This window comes from Mauremys reevesii, unplaced genomic scaffold (genome assembly GCF_016161935.1).
Source record: "Mauremys reevesii isolate NIE-2019 unplaced genomic scaffold, ASM1616193v1 Contig70, whole genome shotgun sequence".
NCBI classification, from domain to species: domain Eukaryota; kingdom Metazoa; phylum Chordata; order Testudines; family Geoemydidae; genus Mauremys; species Mauremys reevesii.
In genome coordinates this window covers 63,599-79,669 of record NW_024100885.1, presented here as the reverse complement: position 1 = coordinate 79,669, position 16,071 = coordinate 63,599, and positions in this window count along the sequence as shown.

The following is a 16,071-nucleotide window of genomic DNA, read 5'->3' as shown; positions in this document are numbered from 1 at the left end:
CCCTTTAAATCCCAGCCCCTGGCCGCTGATTGCCCCCTCCCCAGACCCCTGCACCAGCTGCCCCCCAGGACCCCCACCCCCTATCTAAGCACCACTGGTCCTTGTTCCCCGATTACCCCCTCCCGAGACCCCTGCCCCTTGCGACCTCAGCCCCTATCTAAGCCTCCCTTCTCCTTGTCCCCAACTGCCCCCTCCTGAGACCCCCAACTTCTCCCCTAGGACCCCACCCCCTACCTGTCCCCTGATAAACCTCCTGGACTCCCATGCCTATCCAATTGCTGCCTATCCCCTGACTGCCCCTCCAAACCTCTGCCCCATCCAACCCCCCCTGCTCCCTGTCCCTTGACTGCCCCCCGGAACCCCCTACCCCTTCTCCAACCCCCAAACCGCTTACTGTGCCACTCAGACCAGCGTGTCTGGCTCCGTGCAGCTCCAGACACATTGCTGCCATGCTCCCCCGTGGAGCCCACAGCCCTCTCCCACCCCCAGCACCCGCCTTCCAGATTTGAACACCTCAGGATTCAGGAGGGCTCAAGCTCGGTTTGGGCAGCTGTTACTTCATTTCTCCCCAATCAAATATACTGATCCACTGTAACTTGCTGTAGAAAAAGTGGGATAAAATTGAGCAAGAAATGCTTATTAGGACTGGAATTGCTATTTTCAACAGCCATTGCCTTTTTGTTTGTTTGTTTGTTTGAAAGGAAGACAGTGATATTGGATTGGCAAATTCCCCATAGAAAGAAAGAGTGGAACAAAAGAATAATAAAGGCACCTCAACTTTTCCTCATTTATGGAGGACAGTCTTATAATCTGCATCCAGATCTCCTCCAATCCCACCAGCTGAACATTGTTCCCCTTTACTGCAGCTCTGTAACCATATGGGAACCAATCCTGCCTGTGTTCTGGGCACATCCAAAATTCCTGCTGAATGACCTGCCCTGGGAGCGAGTTACCAGTGACCCAGGGCTGGGGAGGCAGGAGGTGTGTGTGGGGGGCACTGGTGGGGGGAAGCCCAGCGCTGGGGCGGCAGGGGGTGTGGGTCAGTGGGGGGGGAGCCCAGGATTGGGGCAGCAGAGGGTACAGGGGGGAGCCCAGGGCTGGGACAGGGGGCAGCCAAATTTTTTTTTGCTTGGGGCAGCAAAACACCTAGAGCTGGCCCTGGGGGAGCCAGACTGGCCTGCTACAGGCGTGTACGGTGTGTGTGTGTGTGTGTGTGTCTGTGTGTGTATAAATACATGCACACACTGATTTTAATGCTTGTGCAGCATTTTAAATAAACGCGGCGTGTTGCCTTGTCCCCTGATAAAGACTCCGTGAGTCTTTACAAGCATCACAATGGCTCCAGCCTCTCCCCTCGTCTCGGGCCCCAGGTTCGTTGCATTGACCTGGAGCTCCCCTGCCACACGGCCCCCCCAGGAAGGTCTCTGAGCTCCGGCTCCCGGCCCGTCCGGCTCAGCATCCCTGTCGGGTCTGGCTGAGGCTGCTCCCTGCCCTCTCCAGGGGCTCCGTGAGCAAATGCGGCTGCCTCTGGGGCTTAGACACCCCCCCCCCCCGCTGTAACACGAGCGCCGGGCCAGGGTTCTGCTGAAGGTCAGCTGCCGTCCTGGGTCACTTTCCTGCTTGTGGCCAGGGAAGGGAGCCTTTGCCTGGCCCCCGGGGTGGGACGGGGCAGCCCAATACCTGTGGTGAGAGCTGGGCAGGTTCCAGGGCCAGGTGCCAGGTAACCTCGCTAGGAGGAAACAGGACAGACTCAGGGTGCCGGGTTCACTCCCTCCTCTGGGGGAATCGTCTCACAGGGACCCCGATTCCTCCACTTGGACCCCACTGGGCAGAGGAGCAGCCGTGAGCTTTCCCCAAGCTCTGGGAGGGGGGGAGGGGGGGCTGGTGGTTAGAGCAGGGGGGGTTGGGAGCCAGTACTCCTGGGTTCTCTCACCAGCTCTGGGAGGGGAGTGGGGGCTGGTGGTTAGAGTGGGGGGGTTGGGAGCCAGGACTCCTGGGTTCTCTCCCCAGCTCTGGGAGGGGAGTGGGGGCTGGTGGTTAGAGTGGGGGGGTTGGGAGCCAGGACTCCTGGGTTCTCTCCTTGGCTCTGGGAGGGGAGTGGGGTCTAGTGGTTAGAGCAGGAGGGGGCTGGGAGCCAGGACCCCCCCACTGTCTGAACTCAGTGCTCGTAGGCAAGAGGCAGCAGCAACCGCCAAGCACAGGGGAGTCTGATCATCCCTCATTGACCCCCAGGATGACGGGAACCCCCTGGGCGCCCCTGTTCCAGCGCCCCTGGTGTGCGTCCCCCGCTGGCGCTGTGTGTGCGTGTGCACAGAACAAGACAATTAAAAGGGAAACAAAGCATCGCACGAATGGGCGGGCCCGGAGGTCTGGGCTCCCCTCAGGGACACGGGCCGGCCTGGCTGCTGCGGTGTGAAATCGATCCCTGCCCCAGGGGTTGGACTGAACCCAGGAGGAAGGTGAATTACTCTCTACCGGGAAATTGAAAGTTAGATGCATCCTGTGGGGTGGGGGATTGGGTCGAAGTGTGGGGTGGGTGGGAGGGCTAGTTATGAGGGGACAGAGGATGGGGGTGAGTACAGGACATGGGAGGCTGGATACAGAGGATGGGAGGTCGGGGGCTAGTTACAAGGTTTGGGGGCTGGGTATGTGTGGGGCGTTGGAGCGGGGACTGCAGGGTGGGATGTTCGGGTGGGGGGGGGTGAGGGCTCTTCCCAGAGACCTTCCCTCTCTCTGGGGTGGGGAGGGACATAGAGTCACCTCGGACGCCTGGGTTCCTTGATGCCGCAGCCCCCTCCCCCATCACTCGGGCTCTGAGCGCCGTCTTGCGTCTCAGTTCCCCACGGCGATGGGGGACGGGGTGTGGTGGGAACAACGCGAGGCCAGAGCACCATGGGCGACGTCAGCGAGTGCCCCATGGGACACCTGACACGAGCTGGGATTGGCCGTCGCTCCATTGGAGTCAATGGGGCCAGACCCAGCTGGGCTCAATACAACCTTCTCCCAACATTTTCCTCCAACCTTTTCGGGTCCGACCCGCTTGCTGCACGTTCAAGTGCCGCCCCCGCAGTTTAAGAGGCCGGACTCAAAGCTGCGGCTCGTGAAATCAGCAGCTTCTTGGAGGTGCCTCTGTTCGGGCTCAGCCGTTAGGGCCCATCCCTCCCGTGTGTCGTCCCAGGGAAGAGCCAGAGGTTTATTGCAAGCAAAGTGGGGAGACGAGCCAGGTGCAGAGATACAATCCCCCAGTCCAGCCACAGCCTCCTCCTGAGTGTAATTAAAATCCCCCCCCCACACCTGTGTTAGCAGCTATTCCAGCCCCCTCCCCCCAACTCTAACCCACCAGCCCCCACTCCCCTCCCAGAACCAGGGAGAGAACCCAGGAGTCCTGGCTCCCAGCCCCCCTGCTCTAACCACCAGCCCCCACTCCCCTCCCAGAGCCTGGAGAGAACCCAGGAGTCCTGGCTCCCAGCCCCCCTGCTCTAACCACCAGCCCCCACTCCCCTCCCAGAGCTGGGGAGAGAACCCAGGAGTCCTGGCTCCCAGCCCCCCTGCTCTAACCACCAGCCCCCACTCCCCTCCCAGGGCTGGGGAGAGAACCCAGGAGTCCTGGCTCCCAGCTCCCCCTGCTCTAACCACCAGCCCCCACTCCCCTCCCAGAGCTGGGAGAGAACCCAGGAGTCCTGGCTCCCAGCTCCCACTCCCCTCCCAGAGCTGGGGAGAGAACCCAGGAGTCCTGGCTCCCCGCCCCCTGCTCTAACCCACCAGCCCCACCCCTCCCAGAGCCTGGGAGAGAACCCTTGAGTCCTGGCTCCCAGCCCCCCCTGCTCTAACCCACCAGCCCCCCCCACTCCCAGAGCCAGGGAGAGAACCCAGGAGTCCTGGCTCCCAGCCCCGCCTGCTCTAACCCACCTGCCCCAACTACCCTACCAGAGCTGGGGAGAGAACCCAGGAGTCCTGGCTCCCAGTCCCCCTGCTCTAACCACCAGCCCCCCCTCCCCGCCCAGAGCTGGGGAGAGAACCCAGGAGTCCTGGCTCCCAGCCCCCCCGCTCTAACCCACCAGCCCCCACTCCCCTCCCAGAGCCGGGAGAGAACCCAGGAGGCCTGGCTGTGGCTCCCAGTCCACCCTGCTCTAAACACCAGAGCCCCCTCCCCTCCCAAAGCCAGGGTGGAACCCAGGCGTCCTAGGGATGCAGATCAGGGCCAGATTCCGATCTCTGTGTCCCCAGTGTAAACCCAGAGCCCAACTGACTCACTTCTACATAAGTAAAGGAAAACTCTGCCCCAACATTTCATTTTCCACTGGCTTCATTCTCCCAGGGAGGCCGAGTCCTCCACAAACTCATCCCTGCTGTGCCTCCAAGGGGGAGCTGAGAGCCCACGACCGATTCCCCCGTCCCCCAGAGTCTGCCAGCTGCAGCCCAGCGCCCTGAACCTAACCGCCTGCACCCAGCCCCCCAGACCCTCTGGCTCCCTGCAGTGCCCTGTACTCACCCCCACAGCAGCCCCTGCCCCCCAGAGCCCTGCCCCCTGGGACCCAACTCCCCGCCCAATGTAGGCGGCTTGTAACGGGACAGACAGACACACTCACCCGGGCCCTGCCTCCCCGGGCCTCTGGCCATAACCTGCTGTTTCTGAACCCAGAACACCCTCCCGCAGACACACAGAAACACCCTTCCCGCAAGACCCTAACTTTCGATTTCCCCGTCAAGGGTAATTCAGACTCCTTCTGGTTTCAGCCTCCCCCCGGGGCAGGGGTGGAGAAAAGGGCCTGTTGAAATGTGGAGCGATTCTGCAATAAGAGTCACCGAGTGCAAAGGCAGTTCACGTACACACCTGGCCCCCATCCAAATTAGGCTTCAGCGTAGCCAAGTTGTAACAGGACCCAGGAGTCCTGGTTCCCAGCCCCCTCTGCTCTGACCCACCAGCCCCCACTCCCCTCCCAGAGCTGGGGAGAGACCCCAGGAGTCCTGGCTCCAGGGGCGGCTCTACGTTTTTGGCCGCCCCAAGCAGTCATGTGCGGGAGGCGCCCCGGAGCCGCGGGAGCAGCGGACCTCCCGCGGGCATGACTGCAGAGGGACCGCTGGTCCCGCGTGGCTCGGCTGGACCTCCCGCGGCTGCGGACGGGTCGCGGGCCGGCGGCTCGCTTGAGCTGCCGCAGTCATGCCTGCGGAGGTCCAGCCGAGCCGCGACGAGCCCTCCGCAGTCATGCCTGCAGCAGGTCCAGTCGCCCCGGGCCCGTGGACCTCCCGCAGGCGTGACTGCGGCACGTCCGCCGGCCCAGCCTGCCGCCCCCCGCAGCAGCAGGGGACGCCCCCTAGATTTTGCCGCCCTAGGCACCAGCTTGTTTTGCTGGTGCCTAGAGCCGCCCCTGCCTGGCTCCAGTCCCTGCCTCCTCTAACCCACCAGACCACATTCTCCCATTGATAGGTTGTATCAACCCTGTTCTGATGACGCAAGTGCTTTGGGGCTAAGAGTCCACACCCCCTCGCCCTTGCTGGGCATGTGCTCGCCGGCGGAGGAAGGGTATAAAAGGGACGAGCTCGGCTCAGTCTGCACTTGCCGGGGAGGAGAGTGGCCGTGCGCTGCGAGCCCCTGCTGAGAAACCACCGGGATTCCAGACCTCCAAAGCCGAACGCCCAGACTACGGCGCGGGAGCCCAGTCAGTTGCAGGCACCGAAGGGGACGTCGAGCTGTTACCGGTGGGAGAGACGCCCGAGACAAGACTAAGGGTAGGAAGTGGCCCAGCAGATGTCTTTCAGTATGCGGTGACCTGACGCCGGGAAACGGGTTTCCTAGGGCCCTGGGTTAGAACCCGGTGGGTAGGGTGGGCCCGGGTTCCCCTACCCTGCCCAACTTGTGCCAATAGGCAACGATGACTCGGGGGAAATGGCGTCTCCCCAGGGTGGGGATTGTTTTGGCTGGTTCTGAAAGGAATTCAGCAAACTTAACTCTAAGTGACGGAAGTTGTTTGTGTCGGGGAATAACAAATAATAACTAATCCCTGTTAGGCGGCTGGAATTGCCCTCAGAGGGAGCGGGGCTGGGAGCGGGGAGGAGGCTCCCTGTATCCAAAACAGCTGATGTGTCAGTGCCTGGCCCAGGCTCCCGGGGGAATTTCCATGTCCTCCGTATGTCGCTGTCCCTTCCTTTCAGAACCAAAGAGCTTGGACGGGAATCTCAGGCAGCTCGGGCTGGGTGAAGGGCCTCACACCCTGCGCTGTGTCTCTCCCCTCCCAGCACAAGTGGCAGGCACAGACCAGAACTGACCCTCCTTTCCCAAACTCTGTGTTTACAATAAGTGACACAGCGGTAGTGGAAAGTGGAAAATCCAGCTCTGTAGGTCTAATTTAATTTCAAAGTCCATGTTGATCAGAAAAAGCCCAGCCCCAGTTTTGAGCAGCCTCTCTCAGGTGGTGTCTGTTGTCATTTGGCAACTGAAAATTTAATGGGGATAAAGGCGTCGGCCATTCCCAGGCCGGGGGAAAGAGATGGAATTGGGGCGATTTCAGGGCTCTCCCCTGGAGCCCACCTGTAAGTGGATGACATGTGTCAGGGTTATTCTCCCTTTGTCACCCTCTAGTGGGGTTGCCAAGCTCCAGGATTGTTCTGGGGTCTCCAGAAATTAAAGTTTAATCATTAGTTAAAGATCATGTCATGTAATGAAACCTCCAGGAATATGTCCAACCAAAACTGGCAACCCTACATCTCATGTTCCCCTCTCGTCTCACGGAGACAGGTGCAGCCAGAATTGGACAGGTGAGTGTACAGCACCCACCATATGGGGACATCTGAGCTCACCCTGTAGGTTGTTTTTAACCCTGATTTGGGACAATCCTCTGAAGTTCTGGCATCCCATGAGGCCCTTCATCCTCCAGCCATCTAAGAGGCTCTTGCTGCCTGGAGAGACGTGTGGGTCACCCCTCTGCTACTTCATGGTTCAGACAGAAGTGGGGATTTATCTCAGCGATGGACCCTGGATTTCAGGTGTTCCGAGCAGTGACACAAAGGGCAGAGTTAAGGTCACTAGGGTGGCCTCAGCTGTGTATTTCACAATGTAACCCTTCTGCCAGGCCGAAACAATAGCAGCAAGGGCCGGGTTCAATACATAGGGGTCCCTTCCCTACAACGTAATGCAAAACCAGCTTGAGCCCCCACCCAGCGACCTGGGAAAATCTTACACACACCCTGGGCGCCTCGAGGAGGCAATACTTCCCCTCTCACAAGCACAGAGTCTCGGTGTAGCAGAAAAGGTTTAATTACATGAGATAAACAACAAGCATTAAATTGGGAAAATACCTCTGCTAGAGTTCATAGATCAAACCGTGAGCAAAGACCCACCCCAGCAAATTGGGCCATGTCCTTCTCTCGGGGCCCCTGAGTCCAGCAACCCCCAAATCACCCACAGTCCCAAAAGTCCCACAATCCAAAAGTCTCTGTCCCGGGTCAGGCAGCCCCAGAGTTCGAGAGTCTCTCTGCAGAGGTCCCCACCCCCAGCCTGGGTAGAAAGGGGCACCTTACGTGGTTCGGGACCAACTGCCCTGCCTCTTCGTGGGGTTCTGCTTCCACCAGCCGTCCCCACAAACTGCTCAGCTCCGCGGGCCGCTCCACCCGTCCCACAGCTGCTCCGCTCTGCCAGCTGCTCCGGTCCACCAGCTGTCCTGTGATCCACTCCAGCCGTCCTCACGAGCTGCTCAGCTCCACTCTGCCAGCTGCTCTGCTCCACAGTATTGCTTCAGGCTCCCCCACTCATTAGCACAGTACTCCATGCTCTCAGCTCAGCAAGTCCAGCTCTTTAGTGATTTCAACTCACAGTAGGGGAGCCCCAGTGCACCACTAGTCCAAAGTGAATTCAGCTCAGTAACCTGTATCTAGATTCTTAAGGGAATCAAAAACTAACACTGACATTCCACAGTGGATAGAAGCACAGGTGGAACTGGTGCTGCTGGCTTACACAAGGAGCCTACACCACCAAGTACAGACATCTGTCCCCAGGCTCTCTCAATTCACTGGGTTTTGGAACCCATGTCCCTTGTCTAGCAAGTGCTATTTAGTTGATAGTGAAACCCTTTATCATAAGGCAGTTTTGTAGTTCCTCATTTACTTAACCAGGGTGACATTTTATTCCTCCTGCCCCAATAGCAAAGAAATTGGGGCTCCCACAGCTGTGTTAATAACCCTCCCAGGCTGCTGTGAGCTATGATAAGTGGGGTGGGAGTGCCCATGCAAATAACTGAAATTCTTTCCACACTCCCCACAATTTACCATCAGATGTCAGGGTAGAGCTCGTCCTGACTCTGCTCACAACAACCTACCCCGGTGTGTTTCTTTCCTTGAGGACCGGGCTGTCTCCTGTTTTCAGTTGCTCTATGGAGGGTGACACATAGTTGTTTGGGTGACCTCATCTGGGCATTTCCAGTGTTTGTTTATCTCCTCGAGCGTAGCCATAACTTGCAACGTCCAGGTTTTCTCTGGTCTTTCCCTTCCTTCGCACAAAGCACAAACTGCAAACAGGTCCCACCCCAGCCCAGATCAGCCGTCCCAGCCAGTGACCCACCAGGCACCTGCTTGTGAGCAACAGAGCTGGTGGGTCCCAGGGTACTGCTGTATCCCTGGCAAAGTGAGCGTTGTGTCCCCCTCTGGCAGCTGGTCCAAACAGCAGATAACAGCCCACCACTGCTGACAGCTCATGGTATAAGCCAAACCCCAAAGCTCCTTAGAGCACTTCCCAGGCTGTGGGAGACCCAGGATCCAGTCCCCCTGCTCCAATGACTTCAATTATTTATCCACCATGCACCCCTCCCACTGGCTGGCTTAGGTGCCCCCTGCCCACCCTGCTGGCTTTTGTGAATCGCTGTCTCTGTGCCTGGCTCTCCCCGTTCGTTGTGTAGGAGCCCAGGCGCCGAAGTCAGGCGCGGTGAATGGCAGGGATCTGCCAGACACCTGCAAGTCAGGCCTGGTGACACTCAGCGTCCCAGCCCCTCGTTCCTTTGGGGCCTCCGCTCCCAACCCCTGCACGGCCTGAACACGTCCTGCAGCCACATCAACGCAGAGCGAAGGCTGGATCCGGCCGGGCTGCATGTTGGACACCCGGCCTGGTGCCGTTACAGACAGAAAACTTCTCTCCTGTGGCTGCTCCATGGGACCCATTGCCTGGGGCTGAGCCCTACAGCTCGGGGAGACTCCAGACTCACCCCCCCGACCACAGGCGCTGACTTTACAACATCCTGGGGGGTTCTCAACGCCTGGCTCTGCCCCAGGCCCCGCCTCCTCCACCCCTCCTCCAGAGCCCCACCCCTACCTGCCCCTTCCCTGCCTCTTCCCGCCTCTCCCTCGAGTGCCCCGTGTCCTCGTTCCGCCTCCTTCCCCCGCCCCCCCAGAGCCTCCACCACACTACAAATCAGCTGATTGCGGTGGCAGGAGGAGCAGGGAGAGAGGGGGAGGCTCTGATCTGCGAGACCCACCAGTGGGTGGGAGGCATTGGAGGAGTGGGGGGCAGCTGATAGGGGGGCTGTCGGTGGGTGCTCAGCACACCCGCCATTTCCCCCCCATGGGTGCTCCAGCCCCAGAGCACCCACAGAGCCAGCGCCTGTGCCCTGACAATGTTCTCCAATTGAAATGGGCGTCTCTCGTTTGGTTCTCAGGACCTGCTGGAGCAGGGCAGGAGAGAAGCTGAGCGGAGCCCTTGTGAGGACAATTCCCCAGAGGGACCGAACTGAATCCATGGGACCTGCATCTCCTCTGCCCTGGGAACCTGGTGGGAGCTGCAATCCCAGGGGGAGGCGACGGATGAGCTGAGAGCCCGTTTCAGCCCCGCTCTGCAGGACTCTGACCCAGAGCCCCACTAAGGGCAACACAAAACCAGCCTGTGACCCGGATCTCGGCCCGTGGGGCGGGTGCGTCTCCGTAGTCAGAGAGGGGAGAAGGCGGGAGGAACGGGCAAGTGACAGATCAGGCCGTGGATCGGCCTTCAGCAGGCTCCAACCCAAAGTCTGTGAGTGTGATAAGTTGCACGTCACAGCGCAGAGAGTGAATCACCAGCAGGAAGCATCCAAATCCCGGAGAAGCTGCTTCGACTGAGTCCAGCAAGGAGCCCTTGTGTGAAGGGCAGCGCCAGGATGGGCGACCCCAGCAAGGGGGCAGAGCTGACCCCCACCTCAGGGGAGGGGCAGTGTGAGATGCGCGTGTGTGACACCGATGGGGAGCCCCGGTGCCACGTCGCTGAGCCCACGGGGGACGTGTGTCTGGCCAGGTTACACACCATGACCCGCCCCCAGGCGCTGAACATGGAGACCCTGCAGGGAGCGCGGGACAGACTGCAGCGAAGCAGGGAGCTGGGCGAGAAGCTGAGCTGCTGCCTGAATCTCGCCCTGGAGAAGTTCCGCCAGGAGCCCCGGTGTGTGCAGGAGAACGCCAGGCTGCTGATCCAGTGGGGCGCGGGGGAGCTGGAGTTCGTCTCCGACCAGGGGCAGTGTGAGATCTCGGTGCTCCTCGCCGATGGGGAACCCCAGTATCACATCACAGAGCTGGGAGGGGACAGGCCAGTGACTTGGTCACACACCAGCCCAGAGCCGCTGAGCGTCGCAGACCTAGCGAGGGTGCGGGACAGACTGGGGTGCTGGGGGGCGCTGGGTGAGGGGCTGAGCGGCTGCTTTGGGAAGGCCATTTCCCAGTTCAGCCGGGAGCCCCGGTGTGTGCAGGAGAACGCCAGGCTGCTGATCCGGTGGGATGGGCAGGAGCTGGAGTTTGTCTCCAGCCAGGGGCAGTGTGAGATCTCGGTGCTCCTCGCCGATGGGGAACCCCAGTATCACATCACAGAGCTGGGAGGGGACAGGCCAGTGACTTGGTCACACGCCAGCCCAGAACCACTGAGCGTCGCAAACCTAGCGAGGGTGCGGGACAGACTGGGGCGCTGGGGGGCGCTGGGTGAGGAGCTGAGCGGCTGCTTTGGGGAGGCCATTTCCCAGTTCAGCCGGGAGCCCCCGTGTGTGCAGGGGAACGCCAGGCTGAGGTTGTGTTGGGACGGGGGGAGCCTGGAGTTCCTGTCAGGGCAGGGGCAGTACACGTTCTCTGTTTCCTATCAGGAAGGAAATCCCCGTTATCATTTTCATGTTGAGACTCTCCCAGTGCACTTGTATGTGACCCGGTTACGTTCCCGCATGGACCCACTCAGTGCCGACAGCCTGTTCAACGTTTACACTGAGCTGGGTCTCTGTCAGGGAGACACTGCTGCGCTGAGGGACTGTTTGCACAGAGCCTGGGAGGGGTTCAGCCGGGAGCCCCGGTGTGTGCAGGAGAACGCCAGGCTGCTGATCCGGTGGGGCGGGGAGGAGCTGGAGTTCGTCTCCGGCCAGGGGCAGTGTGAGATCTCGGTGCTCCTCGCCGATGGGGAACTCGTGTATCACATCACAGCGCTGGGAGGGGACAGGCCAGTGACTTGGTCACACACCAGCCCAGAGCTGCTGAGCGTCACAGACCTGGAGAGGGTGCGGGACAGACTGGGGCGCTGGGGGGCGCTGGGTGAGGGGCTGAGCGGCTGCTTTGGGGAGGCCATTTCCCAGTTCAGCCGGGAGCCCCCGTGTGTGCAGGAGAACGCCAGGATGAGGATCAGGTGGGATGGAGGGACCCTGGAGCTCCTGTCGGGAGAAGGGCAGTGTGAGATCTCCGTGTGCTGTAGGGACGGGAGACCCCAATATGAGGTTGGGGAGCTCCCCATGCACATGTACGCGGCTCTGTTACGCACCCACCCAGAACCACTGAGCGCCGACACCCTACAGAGAGTGTTGAGAAAATTGGGGTCCTGTCAGGAAGACACCGGTACCCTAAGGGCCTGTATTTCCCACGCCTTGGACCAGTTCAGCCGGGAGCCCCGCTGTGTGCAGGAGAACGCCAGGATGAGGATCCAGTGGGATGGGCAGAAGCTGGAGTTCATCTCCGGCCAGGGGCAGTGTGAGATCTCGGTGCTCCTCGCCGATGGGGAACCCCAGTATCACATCACAGCACTGGGAGGGGACAGGCCAGTGACTTGGTCACACACCAGCCCAGAGCCGCTGAGCATCGCAGACCTAGCGAGGGTGTGGGACAGACTGGGGCGCTGGGGGGTGCTGGGTGAGGGGCTGAGCGGCTGCTTTGCGGAGGCCATTTCCCAGTTCAGCCGGGAGCCCCCATGTGTGCAGGAGAACGCCAGGCTGAGGATCTACTGTGACAGGAATAGACTGGAGTTCCTGTCAGGAGAGGGGCAGTGTGAGATCTCTGTGCGATATAGGAACAGGAGAGCCCAGTACGAGGTTGGGGAGCTCCCAGGGCACATACACCCGGCTCAGTTACACACCGTATCGGAGCCAGAGAACCAACCGCCTGTGACGCCGCATGATTGAAATAGGACCGTATCTCTTTGCTAGGTAAAAAAGGTAATAACTGGAGATATACCAACCTCCTAGAACTGGAAGGGACCTTGAAAGGTCATTGAGCCCAGCCCCCTGCCTTCACTAGCAGCACCAGTTTTTGTCCCAGATCCCTAAGTGGCCCCCTTAAGGATTGAACTCACAACCCTGGGTTTAGGAGTCCAATGCTCAAACCACCGAGCTATCCCTCCCCCCTGCTGCTACCATTGTTGTACAATTGCACCAAAACTTGTAAGAAGTGAATCATGTAATAAATCAATGGAAAAGTTACTATCTATCAAGTATGATTCTCCTGTTCATATGCATGTATCATCCTTGTATCCAAAGTGATAAATATTGACTGATTCTGGCATCCTACCTGTGTGCTGTATTCCCGAGCAACACCCGCAAGGCAGTTTACATCCAGTCAACCAGCCACTTTGAATGGACTAGTCAAGTTGATGGGCCGTTAAAGAAAACATTTAACTCTCTCACAGAAGAAGCTTGTCCCTGTCCCATGAGCCTTCCTGTGGCTGCTTTAGCCAGAATATGGATAATGGCGGCTTCTGTGACTCATCGAAGGGCCTGTGATGTGCTCATGTGACCCTGGACTCCATCTTGTGCCTGTAATTTTCCACAAATAAAGACTGAGAGCATCCCCTCCACATGGGAGAAGGTAGAAAAGACCCTGGAAGCATCTCTAGTTTGCCTCTTTCCTGCTCTGATCTCTGGACTTACTCTAAAAGGAGCATATTGACTATGGACTGAGGACCTTCCAGTCTTTAGGACATTACCAGAGACCGTACAAGCCAGCCAACCGTAACATCACTGCTACAAACCTGAATCAAGAACTTTGCAGTGCTGATATGTACATGATTTCTTTAAGCGTTTTAACTCTCTCTTTCTTTTTGCTTATAAATAAACCTTTAGATATTAATTACTAAAGGACTGACAGCAATCCGATAACTGGGTGAGATCTGAGTGACAGATTGACCCGGCTGTATGGCTGCTCTCTCGGGATTAGAGGACCCCACGTGTGATAAAATTGGTTTTCAGTAACCACACGCCATAGAGTCCAGTGTCTGGGGGTTGAATCCAGGCCTGGAATGCCTAAGGAGGCTGCATGTCTGACTTCTTGTTCGCCAGTGTGCCGGTTGGGGGGGAGAGCCCAAGGCTGGGGCAGCAGCAGGGTGCGGGGGGGGGGAGCCCAGGGCTCAGGTGGGGGGCAGCCAAAATTTTTTTTTGCTTGGGGCAGCAAAAAACCTAGAGCCGGCCCTGGGTGCCACGGTGACCGGGCCTCTGGGCAACCCGGCGCCACGGTGACCGGGCCTCTGGGCAACCCGGCGCCACGGCGACTGGGCCTCTGGGCAACCCGGCGCCATGGCAACCTGTCCAAGATGGAACCGGGTCTACGAGACGCCAGGGAAGCAATGAGGAGCTGAAAATTCTTACCAGGGCCCTGACAGAGATGGCGCGAGTCTCTCCTATTTGGGGGCCTTATTTGGGTCTGGCTGGGGGCTTGGCCAAAGTGGGGGCCAGAGGGGCCTGGCTGCAGGGGAGGGAAGTTTGGCTGGAGTGGGGAGGGGTAAAGGGGTCTGCCTGGGGAGGGGTTGGCCAGAATTGGGGGGAGGGGACTGGCTGGGGGGCTTGGCTGGGGGGCCAGGGGGCAGCTGGAGTAGGCAGATGGGGGCTTGGCAGCAGAGGTGGGGGCGAGGGAGCTGGATGGGGGGGGCTTGCCCAGAGTGGGGAAGACCAGGTGACCAGCTTGGGGGAGCTTAGCTGGAGGTGGGCCCCTCGACACTCAGATGTGTCTGGAGTCGGGGGTGGTCATTTAGGGGGTCCCTGTAGCCAGAGTCAGAGTCCACTGAGGGCGAGTCATCAGGGCGGCTTCTTTGCAAAAGGCCACGTGCCCTGGGCTGGGTCGGGAGAAACCGAGTCACGGGAGCAGAAATCAGGCTGGGTTTTTCCCCTGGCTGTGAAGCATTTTTGCAGCAGGTCAGTGGTAGTGTTCACTCTCTGGCGGTGTTCGTCACAGAAAGGGGCAATTGGGAGGGAAAATTCATTTCTATTATTTTAATTTTATGCTTGAATGTGGTGTGATAGCAAACTATGTTAGCGAAATCCTCTGAGCCAGTTTGAGTCACCAACTCGTCTCTTTGTTAAGTGTGATGAGGGGGAGAGAGTCGTCGAGATTTCGCTGGCCTCGGTTTTGCATTTTTCTCGTAACAAGGCTTTTTGAATCTATCTACTTAAACTGTGCAGTGGTTAATTAATTAGCTGACTAGTGAACTGATTTCAGCAGAGGATGCGGAAGCCTCTGTCTGGATTCCAGGTGGAAATTTCTACAAGCAAGAGGCGGGAAGATGATGTTTCCTTGCATTTGACTCAGCTGAGTGTATAGATTTTGGTGAGCAAAGACGGAGATTCAGGTAAACTCCACCTAAGGTTTGGGAACCCTGAGTTTCTTCTCGTTGTGTTTCTGTGGGGCCTGGCCTGGCTAGATTCAATCTGGTTTCTTTATTTACGTTCATGTAGAACAGTGACGATAATGTAGGTGGATTATCACGTGGCCACATTACGTTGTAGAAATTAAGTGATTATTATGTTTCTTTCTCATTACAAGACTTTATAAAGTTGGTACTTAAGAATTACGTTCCTTCCTTTATTTCTTTGTCTGGATTTGAATGCGGGGAGGCCGACCCTGCACGATCCTTGCTGAAAACCCTCAGTGACTGAATTCTGGTTCCCCAGGTACTTTTCCATGGGAGGTGTTTTTAGGGACAAGGAGAAGGGCAGCGTAACCCAGTGGTAACCTGTGGCCCGCAGACCCCTGGGGGTCTGCAGACTTTGCCTAAGGTTTCTACCGGGGTCTGCACTTCCATTTGGGATTTTTTAGGGGTCTGCAAATGAAAAAAAGGTTGAAACCCCCACCAACCTAGCCCTCCCAAAGGTCACAAAATCTAGTGAGCGATTTGTGCTGACAGCAGCAGAGGGCACCAGAGACCTTCCTCTTCGGGCACCACCAGTGGGGTGAGCCGTGGGCCTCATTTTAGTGGAAATCCAGGCTTTTCCCATTCTCCGATTTTCACCAGAATCAACAGGGTCCTGCCTCTCCATGCCCAGAACGTTCCCTGGGATTTGGGAGTGGATCGGAGGCGGTTTTCAAAAGTTATTGTGTTGCAGACAGAGAGAGAAAGGCCATCCGGTTGGTCAGGGCTTCCCTTGGCCAGCTCCCTGGCACTAACCACTAGAGCCCTCTCCCCTCCTAGAGCTGGGGATAGAACCCAGGAGTCCTGGTTTCCAGCACCCCAGATAACAGGGAAGTCTGCCCATTAAGGTCAGCCAGCCCTGTTCACTAACCAGACACAGCTAAGAAGGGGACAGGCGCTCCCCGTAAAATACCGCCAGAAAACGGGGTCTCATTGTTACAGCCAGCTGGTTTCTCTCAGGCTGTGGGGCGGGAGTTTGACTGGGCCCAGAGACTTTGCTGGTGGGCACTGCCCGTAGCCTGAGGATGTTATTGTTCCAACGGCTTCTTGTCTGAGCCCTCATTAAAAGTGTCACGCTTAGTCTATTAATTGGGGGAGGGGGGCTGGTTCCTTCCTCGCTTGGATTGACAGCTCCTACCAAACTGTGATTCCCAAACCCCACCAGTACTTCGCGATAACTCGCTGGCTCTGCGTCAGGGACC